We start from the raw sequence: 13,498 nt of genomic DNA, 5'->3' as shown, positions 1-13,498 counted from the left end.
GGAGCTTTCTGAGTAGCATTAAATGTCATCACTGTGGCAAAGAAGGGCACATTAGAAAGGACTTTTACCATTTTATAAGGATAAATAAATATAAAGAAAATGATAAACATAATAAACAAGCTCAGCTTGCAACATCGAGCCACGGGTTCGCGTTCATGATGCGGAAATTACAAAAAGTGGTCAAATAAACAACGAGCTCGGTTTTATACTCGATCGGACACGGACGCTACAGACGTTACTGTCTGCGCGTTCTCCGAGGCGATAAGTTCGGTTACCGAATCTGCATCACTAGCAGCTGTCGTTGCCCTTGAAGCGGCCAACGAGATCAACTGCTGCACACTTGGAGTGGTCGGAGTCAATTTTTCGGCAACCAGCGGCTGAGTGAGGTTGGCACTTGCAGATCCCGCGGAGTGACCATTTTTCGAATCGGAAACTCATTAAGCAGTTTCAAACGGCTAAACTGAGACTCCATGGCTACGAGCCGATCGTACTGCTTTTTAATGCTTTTTAATGTCAGCTCCTTAAAGCCCTTCCACGCAGAGCCAGCAGGGGATACTCAGCTGATCATGGGTGATCTCTTTCCTAAAAGTTTTTTTGGCACAAAACACAGTAAACTCCATAAAAAAAAAATAAAAAAAATCAAAACAAATAGATATCACACCAGTGTGCCAAACAATCGCTAATATCGGAATCGGTATGAATTGAGAGAGGAGCGAAGAGCAGTTGCAACCGCAGCTAATGAGAGAGAGCGCTACTGAGCAGAAAGTTTCGAGAGCGAGAGAGGGAGAACAGTTATTTAAGTTTCGGTGATAGGGAGAGAGTGATAAAGCAAAAAAAAAGCTGCAAGATGAGAGGGAGCTGTAAAGCAATGTAATGCGTACTTACAAGCGACAACCCAAACACGACTAACCGACGCACAAAAATAAATATGTAGTTAAATTATGTATGTTTTTACCAGGGACCGTAAATAATGATTTTATTTTTTTTTATATAAAAAAAAGTCTTGCTTTTAATGGACCTAGAAAAAACATTATTTACACCAAAATCTTTATTTATGTACAATCTCTGCATTGCCGCCATGATTTGTAAGTTTTGATTTTTATTTTTTACGTTTTTCTTCACTGATAATCATTATTTTTGAGTAATTTGATAAAACTTAGACTTCATAATTTTACTTGATAAAAAAAATAAAACTCAAAAATTTTGATTATTGATGGTTTTTATTTTGTTCGCTTAAAATAAAACTCAAAAGGAATTCACGGCTTACCACAAAACTACTTTTTTATTTTTGTTTTTTACGTTTAATTAATAAATATAATTTAATTTTACAAAAAGTAATTTCGACAATGATTCGTCCACGAGGTTTTGAGTGCCGAAAATTATCTCTCAACACTAACTTGCGTCGCAGCAACTAAGTGCTCCACTTTGGCCAGCTGGTATAAGTTATGGAAAAGGTATCATTGCTCCTCCCAATACTCCATAATATTGGCTTTGTGGTATAGCCGTTAATTTCGGCATATCCCTTCTTATTAAGGTCTGCTCGCTCTCCATCCTCAGTTTCGTCTTCTGATGCTACTTCAATAGTTTGCGATGTACCGAACGATGCTGACGCGCTTGAGCTGCTTGTGCAAGGCTGAGCTATTGCACTAGTCTGAAATATTAATTTTGTATATGTTATATATAGAAGTGATATAAATACTAACGGGTTCTTTCAAATTAAAAAACTGCAAAACAAAGCTGTTTTAATTGAGCTCTGGCAGCAATACTCGTCTTATCCGTGGATTTAAGTAGATACTGCAAACGATTGCATCGCACCCCAAAAGGCTCTCCTCCCTGTCACGTATGCACTGGCTCAAAGCGTGGCTTTCACTGGTATTTGCTGCTGCCACAGTGAGCTTGAGCTCCAGCCATAGCTCAGTCACCCATGAATAATTGAGTGCATTGTAACTTTACTGCTGCAAGGTAGGCCGGTTCCAGGGTATTAGCAAGCCTTTTCAAGTCACTCCACTCAGCTGCAGTTAATTTTAATGAGCTTTTGAGGCGCCTCTCGCAAAAGTCTTCGAAATATTGCAGCTTGCTATTGTATGTTAAATTCCAACGAGTCGCAACATCTAGCACTGGTTGTGGCAATGACTCCTCAGTTATTAAATACCTACATCGCAGTGAAAAACGACATAGTATAAATACATTTTTTGATTTTTCTCTGAGCTTATATGTTAATAATAGGCCAAGAAAGTTACCTTCACACCGGCGTTCTTAAAAGCTTCACAATTCGTCGTGCTTTGTCAATAAACTCAACCGATTCCAGGTGAGGTAAAGAATCCTTTACAGCAAGTTGAAGGGTGTGTGCTGCACATTTCATGGACTTAATGCAATGAATTTTCAAATTCAAGTTTTGACCATGTCGCATCTAATTTGGCTGTACTTTTTCTCGACTAAGCTCATAATATTTATTAACGTTACAGTGCGCATATCCAAGCCGCTAAATATGTGGGCTGTTAACGCCTTAAAGCCCTTTGAGTCTAGTACAGAAAAACGGAACTTTTGCGGCAAACACCAGGTCAATGCAGGCAGTCATGACATCAGTTTGCCCCATTATGTACCACCGAAAATTTATTTTTCTTTTCGGGCACTTCGGCTTCTTTCTTTTCGGTTAAGGTTTCATATTCGGCTTTGTGCATCTTTTCTAAGTGCCGCTTTAGATTGCACACATAATTTCCACTTAAAGTCGATCTGCTAATTTTACACTAAGAAACATTACTTTCCGCGTGGAATGTAAAAAAATTGCGCGCAATACAATTACGCTTGCGATTCATCTTAAAACGCGACCTAGAATGATCACCAAAAACTAAGTATCAATGCATCAACACTCGCGGCTTAAGATAAGCGATTCTAAAAATAGATCAAACAATTGCATAAGCGTAGTCAAGCGCAAGTAAGTCTTCGTAAGTCTTCTTCCCCCCTCAGGTACGACTTTGAGTAACTAGCTTTCCATATCTTTTATTTGTTAGTGAAACAGAACAGCAGCTGCCGATTGGAATCTGGTGTTTGTTATAACTTATTTTCAGTAAATAAATAACATATAAACATAAAACATAATAACACAAATAAATGAAGCGATTATATACAATTTAATATAATATAGATTAAACCCAAACACACAAACACAATAAAAGTCATAAATAATCATTATTTTTGAGTTTTATTTTTTGTTAACAAGTATAATGATTAAGTCTAAGTTTTATCAAATTACTCAAAAATAATGATTATAATCACAAGTTTACAAATTCGGGTCAGTTTTTCGACCCGAGCAGATGAGAACGAAACTCAGATCTTCAATCCGTTTGTCAAGATTGGTTTTAGTTTTCAAGTTCGCGGATGATGGCGGTACTGCATTCTTTCGGAATTTGTTTTTGTACTGTAATTGTGCTTCGGAACGTGTGAAAATGCCGAGAAAACGTTGCACAGTGGATCCAGTGTGTTTTTGTTACGTTTGTGGCTTTTATATGCTCCGAAAACGTGGGAAAATCGAGCGACGAGCAAGGAGAGAGGCGATACCAAGGATTTTGGACGAAGGCTTGATGAGCGACTACTGTTGGACCCTAAAGGGTGAAACAGATCCCAAGAAATATAAAAGACGCTGTTCATTTCGGATTTATACTTTTCAATTCAATAAATGGCCCTTAAAGGTCAAGAATACTAAAATAATTAATTTATTGAATATTTCGAAAACTAGAACCAATTTTAAAAAACGGGCTGCTGATTTTGATTCAGCCTCCGAATCTTCATTATAAACAGCTTTTGATTGCTCAGGTCAAAAACCGTGTAAACTTGATAAACTGATAATTATCAGTGAAGAAAAATGTTAAAAATTGAAATATAGAATGTAGTCATTACCAAGTAATTTTTATTATATTGCTTATAATGATTACGGTTCCTCTTTTAAATAATACATTTTGTTTTGAAATGATTTATTTGTTTATTTTTACAGAAAATAACTTTTTGCATTGACTTCGATGAGAGGTTGCCTCTCAAAAATGTACTAATTTCAGTGAATCGTGAATGTACACTTGTGAAAAAAGTAAATTTTGAGTTTTAAATATACATACGAACAACTGGACTGTATGCAAAAATATCGGGCTTTTTGACCTCAATGCACTGGGTGGAAATGGGTGTCTTACACTCCCACAAAATCAATCTCCTCGATATTGAAAATGAGAAGGATTCTTGGGAATGGCCCACCATGCTGACCCCACAGCTGACACGGCTTGGTCTGACTCCTGTGCTTCTCTGTTTGTGCTCTATTTCTCGCTCTGATGGCAGAACCATCTTTCCTGGCCCTTTCCAATGCGAAAGTGAAAACAATCGAAAGGCCAAGTGTGTGTCCCCACACACACACACACACACACACACACACACACACACACACACATAAACTTTAACAATGCCAATTGTTTTCCTCGCCACCGTTGTCCTTTTTTATAATTTTATTGCTTGTTTACGAGCTTCTTTTCGATTTTGCCCAGCTCTTTCCTCCCTCTTTCCCACATCTGTATCACTCCAATGCAAACACCGCCGACAAACACCCAAAATGAGAGGTTTAGCTTCCCATTCGAAGCTGTTGTTGTCGATGTGCGGCTAAATTGCGGTTCGGTGTTGTCCCACCACGACGGCAGGCGGCTGACGGCTGCTGCAAGGGAGTGGTTGCTCAAACACCGAAAAATGTTCGCAAATCGAAAAAGTTTCTCCTTTTTGGGGTACAAAATCTTATGTTGCCCATGTTTGTTGTTGTTAGTGTTTGTTAGTTGTAGTGTTTGTCGAAAACCGAGTGTTGACATCGACAGTCGCACCGCACGGATCCATGCAGGTAGAGCTGCAAGTCAATGCAAATGGTTCTGTCTTCTAGTTGATTCTATCCGATAGTTGTAAAATCGTGAATCGTGGTAGATGCAAATATTATCAATACAATTATAAATGTCCCACGTAGCCTCGAAGCTAATATTGCGAATACCACACTGCCTTGTTCGTTTTCAGGGCAAACTTTGCAGACATCAGACAGATGTTCCGTTGTTAATATATTTACTTAGAACCTGTCCTTCAATATAATAATACGAGCTCCGTACAGGTAGCTGCAGCCAAACATCGCGATGACATAGGTGCTTCCAGATATTTCGGCCCAATGGTGATTGTTTCAGACTGAGTTGAGTAAAATTGTCTCAGATAAAGACAGTTTAAAATGTTGCGTTGTTATGCCACTTGGATCATAGTAACCAATTAAGTCGTTAATGACTAGGATTTATGAAATTTATCTGGAACCAATGAATAAATTAATTTCCTAAGAGCGGCTGAAGTTTTGCTTTAGCGTGAGGAAATCCGGCTCTAGTGTTCCTTTTGGCTGGAGTGCTGGCACAGCATCAGAATGTTGCCAATTAAGTGACCGCAGGCTGAAGAGGTGGCAATGATGATGATGCTAATGGCATCCAATTTACAGCTTATTAAATCAAGTGGCTTAGAGTCGAGAGTCAAGTCGAGTCGAGTGGATGAAACCCAGCGGATGACCTGCAACGAAACCATTTGGGAGTAGAGCAGAGCTTAATGCATTTTCTCACTCCAAATAGACCAAATACTCTCAGCCCGCACTGGCTCTGTTCTACTCCTGCAGAAGAAGTAAGGAAAAACTTGGCACATCCTTTGACTTAATATTTATTGCAGTTGACTGCATGTTGCACTACACAAGCAAACTAGACTAAAACAGCATCAACAAATGCAACTGCAGCAGACGGGCCATTTGAAAGATAAGAATTCCATACATACCCTAAAAATTTCAGTGAGAGGGTTGAGCAGGTATAAACAAGTGTTTTTTCAAAAAAGAATCTAGAATATTCCATTTAAATACCAAAAAATAGACCAGGCAAGAGATACTGTAATAAAAAGGATCACTGAAGACAGAAAAGGCAGAACCCACAAAGAAGATAGATGCCAAAATACTGAATCAGTAAGAATAGGATTTCCAAAAAAAGCCTGGCTCTAATTAAGGAATTCGATGCTTTTATCTTGACTTAGGATCCCATCTTTGACCACATATGTACATATGTATGTACGTGCAAATGCAGGATGTCGTATTTCCTCGCCATACACTCGTATTCGACAATGCCCAACTTCATCCGTTAGCTATAGGACCCAGCCTACGTGGAACTAAACGAGCTATAAATGCAGGCAAATACACATATTAATGTGTGTGTGTGTGTGTGCGTGTTTTTGTGTGTGTGTGTGTGTGTGTTGCCAACTGAAATGACAAATTACTTTTGCTTTTGTTTTGGCTTCTTGTCGGTTGTTGGTGCTTTTGTAGTTGCCCCAAGTTAAGTTAAGCCAACAAGAAAGTTAAACACTGACAATGAGATTTATGATGGAGCTCGCCCACACACAGGGAGAAGCAGAGGGGCGGACTCGGAGGGGGGCGATTGTCCTGCCTGGCTGCACGTATGTTGATATGCATTAAAGCATGACTAACCTAATTCAATTGTGCCCCAGGATATGCACACTGATGTGATGTGCTTGCACATACCCACAACTGCCCGTGGTTGCATTGGCATCGTTTAAATAATGTCTTACCGCAATCATGGGTGGCTGCTGGGCTCCAGGGGGGCTCCAACTTGCCAGGGGCTACCTGCCAACTATCAGCTCTTTGCCGACACTGGAACTAACCTAAAATTCCCAAATCAAGATGGAGTGTCTTTAGTCCTAAGTATCTTTATGTTCATCAAATTTGGATAGATCAAATGAAAAATTATTTTTGTTATATGCAACTGCTCATGTTTCATCCCTCTCCTGGTGGGTCTCTGACCCTTTCAATCATTCAAACAGAGCTGTTACGGTGCTAGTATTAAAGTTTCAAGTCTTCACCAAAGATTCAAGTCCAACTTACAAGATTTTCGATAATAATAGACATAGTAAATTATGAAATCCGATCAAAGTGTTTTCTTTGATCGAAAAATTACTTAACTTAAATAGTTGGCAACTTGGCAACCCATAAATAGTTGGCAACTTGGCGCATTTGTTCAATATTTTTCTAAATTTTTCTCTGTTTCTGTCTCCCACCCCATATCTATATGTAAGCGCTCTACATTTTCTGGCATTCAATCATTTGTTCAATCATATTTCCAGCCATCCCAGAGGCGCTCAAATAATCGACTTCATTTAACTGAAAAACACTGCTCTGGGCTACAGCTGAACGTAAACCATTACAAAGGGGACTGAGGCGGATTGGAGGAGATTGCCGGAGTGGATGTGGAGGCATGCTTGGTGAATGGTATTACGATGTAATATTGCATTAGATGATAGATTTATTCCCAGCACAATTTTAACTACCACTTTTGCTGTTTTCCGTTATTTCCGATTCCCCTGACCCCTGTCCCTGTCCCTGTCCGCTGTCCCCGCCCTGTACCGACCGAACCCCAACCTCTTGTTCTTCCATCTAGTTCCTTCGGTTTCCTCCTTTGGCCGGTTTACAACGTCCGCACAGTTTTTGGCCCAATGGCCGATTATGTCCTTTGGGTGCATTTTGCCATTATTCCCCCATCCCCTATCCCCCCGATTCCGGATCCCACCACATCACTATTTGCGAGAATCCTCGTTTGGCTAACGCTTTCCTCTTCCCTTCGCCAGTTGGTTATTTCTTTCGGTTTATTTTTTTATTATTTCTCTTTTTAACACTCGTTTCATGGGCAGCAGAAGGGCATGCTGTGCTATTCCAAATGTATAGCGAGTGATATTACTTATTAAATGTTTAGATGTGTTGTGGGCAGTATTACAAAATCACGAGGAACAGTACACTTATAATCGGTGATTTCATTGACTACTGGTGCCATTTCATACGGTTCTCTTAGGGATATGCTGTAATCCAACTACTGGGTATATTCTAGTTGAAATTCATTTTGTTCCGTTTCCACTCTCGTTCCATTTCGCTACTTCATTTCTGTTGCTGCTTCTGATTCTACCACTTTATCTACTTGCGAAATCTGTATGCAGAAAATATTTTGTCCATCACCCTCGACGACATCCACTCTTCGAGCCAGCTGTCCCCCGCTGGAAAAACTTTCCGAGTGAAAATGATAAACATCTTTGTGAAAATTCTGTGATTTTTCGTTTCATTTCGTTCGTTCTGCTTCTGCTTCAGAGGGTATTATTATTTTTTCCAGATGTTTGCAACGTATAGTAGAAATAATTTCCAGTTCTATAAATACTCGTAGGGAAAAATTAACAGTCGATTTATTATTTCTGAAATCTAGTGAAATCCTTGAATAGAATATAAATTTTGTATCCACTAGCACTAGCATAACTAATATGTGAAATATTTTCAACCGCACAATCGGAATAAAAAATGTTTCTTTATTTAAATATTCTAATCGATCCCAGCAAATGTCTGTTAAAAATGCATTTACCCAATATCTATGAAATATATCCTGTAGATGCCATAGGAAAAACCAATCGAAAATCAAATTAAGACTACTTTATATAAAAAAATGCAATAACAAAATATACTTATACATATACATACATGTACATATACGAGTATGTCTGGATAACATGGATACCATCGAAATTTTGGATGTGCAAGGGTAGCTGTGGGTTCGGCCTCAGAACCTATCCATCCTTCCTTTCCCATTTTTCTGAGACTTTTTCACCAGCTGACGTAGTTTTTCCACACACACACAAACATACACACTCGCTAACACATACAAAACTTATAACCATCTCGCTCTAACCATCAAGTGCCTGTCCATTCTGTGGCTTGTTTCTCCCCCAGTTCTTGGGCCCCTTCTTCAGGGTCGCTTCATCAATGGTTTGGTGTGAAATGTAACAGCCACTTATTGTGATTGTGTGGGTGGGAGGGAGATAGCGCATCAGGCGTATCTGATGGGAGCAGTCTTTCTCCTGCCTCCTCCCCCCCTTCGTCCACTCCCATGGTGATGCTTCAGTTCGACTGGCTTGTAATTTTTGGTGTCCCTTTCTTCGATTGCAACATCATTTACACGCTCTGCCGTATTTATCAATCAAATTGAAATCTGTTTGTTGTTACAGCACCGCCTCACACTCCAGCTCCCAATGTGTGTGCCATAAAATAATTGAAAAAGAAGGAAAAATAAGAAGAAAGGCAAAAGGCAGAAAGAAGGGAAAGGAACACGATTGAAAGGATATGTGGGGCATCAGAATGAAACACGGAAATGGAGTTACCACTGTGATGCCTATTTTTAAGGCTCGTGCGAATAAATATCGTGGAACTTTTCTAGTTTCTATTAACCTTCGATGTCCTCTTCAACTTCAAAGATAAAAATTTCATGCTTGATTTTCAAGTGATCGAAACTGAATATGATATTTAATACACATATGTAGGTACATATAGTATATATGAACGTACATAAGCTCCAAAAGTAAACATAGCTAGAAAGTTGAAGCTTTGAAAATTTCAGTTCATTAATTAGTGAATTTTGCATTGATTATGTGACAGGTTATATATTTTTTAGAAGACTCTTCTTCTTTGCATTTACATATATTTGAACTTTTGATTATTCTATCCTAGCACTAAAATCATATTACTTACTTTCAAATTGGGGCGCTAGTCACAGCATTTGATCTTGCACGAGAACATGGTGCTACAATGTCCAGAAGCTTCGCAATACATGGTAAAAGTTGGTCTTAAAAATTAAAATTGCAAAATTGTATTTAATTTCATTTTGTGTCGATATATGTACGTATGAGCTCTAAGGTGGTGTACAGCCGAGGTATAAATGCGATATAACAGATACATTTTTAGACTCGGGATAGGGGTCTTACTTACTTACTAATCCCACGTTTGTATTTAATATCTTGAAGCTGAGGCATGCTGGGTGTGTACGCATGTATTTGAGATCACAGGATTTATCTGGAGGAACAAATTTCACAATCGATAAGTTATCGATAAATACTTTAAAGCTTGAAAAAAGCAGTCCGTCACCTCAACACTGATTTGGCTCGTCTATCAGATCCAAAATTTAATCGTATATTTAGAATTTATAATAAAAGCTTTTAAAATCAACAATCAACAAAACACATCATATTTCTTTTTCTTCTATCGAAGTACAGAAGCCGTGAGTTCCAGCTCCCAGTGTATAAGAAATTATTTAAAACGAAAATAATTTTATTTTAAAATAAAATTAGAGAATTCACCTTGAGTAAATAAAAACATTGCTGGTTCGCTTTTTGTCTCGTAAGGATTTTGTGATCCCCCACAAAACTTTTTGCATTCGGCATCGTTATGCAGTATTTTAATATGCAGCTCCATTCAGCAACTGTTCCTTTTCAGGCATTAAAATATTTTTTTTCCTACCTGCTCTCAATGCAAATCTCTATTTAATACCTGTCCCCAAAATAAATGCCTCTTTTCATAATAAATAGCTTTAAAAACGTGTCCTGGAAACAATTCTTGCTTTATTAACAATGAATCAATCTATGCAAAAAAAATTGTTTCATATAAATCGGTAAGTTGGTTAAAAAGATATAGTGGTTTGACTTTGGAAAATTGTTCAACCTATTCAGTTGAGCGGCACTGTATGTACATATGTACATATTGTAACGTACATACATATATGACCGAAATGATTCGTTCTTATGTTTAGTCATCGAAATGTGTCGGTATGGGTTGTTTCTCACCTCATCTTTGTAGGCCAGCACCTCTGCCCAAAACTTAATAGTATTGTCGGTATTTTCCCAAATTGAAAAAATGCATTTTATCGCACGACCTTATACTATCAATGTCGGTGATCTTACTATCTTCCAAAACATCGATAATATCGCTGGTATTTTGTGCCGCAGCACGTTGCCAACGGAAAATATATTGAGTTTCTTAAGAACTTCAAAATTATAGGGTAGTTTGAAATTGAACACAACCAAAATCTTGCTCTTATGACCAAGCTAGTCCTCTTTTAAAAATGCTAGATCTAGCCTGAAACGGGATGAACTGGCAGCACTGGACCGTACCAGAAAAATGTCTAAGCATGCTTTGCCTCTATCAAAAAGGGTTTAATTTTTTAATGACATTTTCTTTGGTAGCCATTTCATTTCTCTCAGTTGATATATCTGTAAATATAATAACATGGTTTTCCCACATAATTTATCTATTTGATTATTAGGTTTTTTCTATTTATTTTTGCCTTGGACTGACTTTTCTGTGTGTGCTACCGTTACCGTTACCGTACTCCACCTCCGATGGGAGTGGGGAGTGGGTAGTGGGTAGCTGTTGGGGTGTGTGTGCTTTCATTTGATTTTCCAAGCTGGCGCTTTCAGTTTTCATTTCTTTGTCAAACACGTTACGCAAATATTGTTCCAGTTCCACGGCGACGGCCGTGCAAACATTTGGCGCTTGTGCGGTTGCCACTACGGGAAATGAATGAAATCGGCGAGTTCCAGGGACCGGGAGTACGATTGGGACTTTGCCTACGCCATTTGTTTGCACACTGTCCATCCTCTGCTTTGTACCTCATACCCCATACCATACCCACATCGTCCCTGAAAGATTGCACAGTCGATTGCGGGCGTGGGCGGGGCAGCGCGTTTATCGGATAGGTGACAGTTTTTTGAGCTCAGGGCGCGAGTAGTCTAATTCCACTGCGCTTAATTTCCATAATTCTTTCACAACTTTCACAACTGGTCCATTGTCATCTGGGGCTAAATAGTGCAAAATGTTTCTTATGTTTCTGTTATAATGAGCACATATGTATGTATTATCATCAATGCTCTTATCCATATTCCCAATTGAGTAATGCATATATCTAAGTACTGTTCCACTCCATTTAAGAAGCTTTTCCTATTAATTTCTTGTTTACGCCATACTGAAAACAAGTTAATTTGATAACATCGTCCTTCGGCAAAAGTCTTTTTTGGATGGTTTCTTCCTGTTTTCCATTCCATTTCCCACTCTATGCCACACCGTTTTGTGGCCTCACCCAACCGAGCTGTTTTGGTTGATCCTGTTCATCCCAATTTAATCATTTCCCGGGTACATTTGCATCATTCGATGTAGGCAAATTACACAGATGCCTTCTCATTGGCTTAGCCTCTCATCCTCCCATCGATGCACTCCTCATTCAGGCCAGCCAGCCATTCTCCGGGCACTCCACATCCGCCACATCCTCCCCATCTCTGATCATTTTCAATGCATGCCACAACGCGGTTTTTCAGCACGTTCCGCTTCCACTCGTTCCAGGCGTTGCGTAGAAATGCCCCATGGCATTTGTTCCGTTCTGTTTTTTCGCCACTCGTTGCTCTCCGCCACAGTTCCTCTCGTCTCTGATCCCTCCATAAATTATTCCAGTGCTGCAAATTAAGCGTACGTCATCGCCTTTTGATGGCCGAGGGTTCTCGGCGCGTCGTCCCTCTCACAGTCGATTTCTGTTCAACTTCGCTTTTTTCGTTTCTTTCTATTTTTTTTGTTTTGTGTGTGTGTGTTTTTTTTTATCTTGCTTGCGGTATACGTGTGTATGTGTGTTTTTGGCTCCATGGACATTCAACAATTTGGTTTTTTCTCTCCCTCCGACCAAGCCCTGGACCTGGTCCTGTTTCTGTTCCTGTTCCTCTTCCTGGATCAGATGCGGATGCTGGTCCTGTGGCTCGGCCCACTTCATGTTGTCCATTGATTTTACATGTTGTGAATAAATAATGAATGGCCATGATGTGGTAAATTGAATATGGCGTGAAATTAGCTTAAGTAAATGGAATTAAGTGGATTTCACAGCCGACTGAGTGTGACACTCCCAACCCCCATCCACCAGCCACATCGTTCTCTCTAGATTCCGGTAAAAAAAAAATCTGTAGAGTGGACAGGGGAACCACTGATTTAGTGGCCTATAAACTGGGGAAACTTCGCTGCGCAAGAGCCCAAAACCCAACTTTAGAATTTTCGATAGACAATCCTCGTGCAACCATAAAACTTGCTCGAAAAAGTCGCAAAAGGAAGCCAAAAGGAGATGGGTGTATAGTGTGAGTTGTCGTGTTATGTCATGACCTCCTGAAACATTTTATGGCCCAAAGGGAGTGGGTTCCAGGCTCCAGGTTCTGGGCTCTGGGCTTTGAAGAGTCCTAAAATCCACTCAGCAAATCGCATCGTATTAACCTTCAACATTTTCATTTTCAGCATTTTCAGAGACAGGAATTCATTTCCGCCCAGGCAATTCCCTTTTCATCCTTCCCCCTCCAACATCTATCCACTTGATCCGCATTTGATTTGTCAAATGTTCGGCTTGGCCCAGTCGTCAGAGGTTTTGGTATGCAAAGAGCAAAAAATGTTGAGAGAAAAAAGGGGTCTCCACATCGGGCTCACGAGCAATGTAGCCGACAGAATCCGAATCGTGTGTCTTTGGTTTAAACACTCTAACATATTCAAAGTTATTAGACTTCAAGATACCCTATCAAATTAGCATAGAATAACTCTCTATAGTTCTTCGGACCAAAGCAAATATTTCGA

This window comes from Drosophila miranda, chromosome XL (assembly GCF_003369915.1).
Source record: "Drosophila miranda strain MSH22 chromosome XL, D.miranda_PacBio2.1, whole genome shotgun sequence".
In the NCBI taxonomy this organism is placed as follows: domain Eukaryota; kingdom Metazoa; phylum Arthropoda; class Insecta; order Diptera; family Drosophilidae; genus Drosophila; species Drosophila miranda.
Note: the sequence above shows the minus strand (reverse complement) of the source record.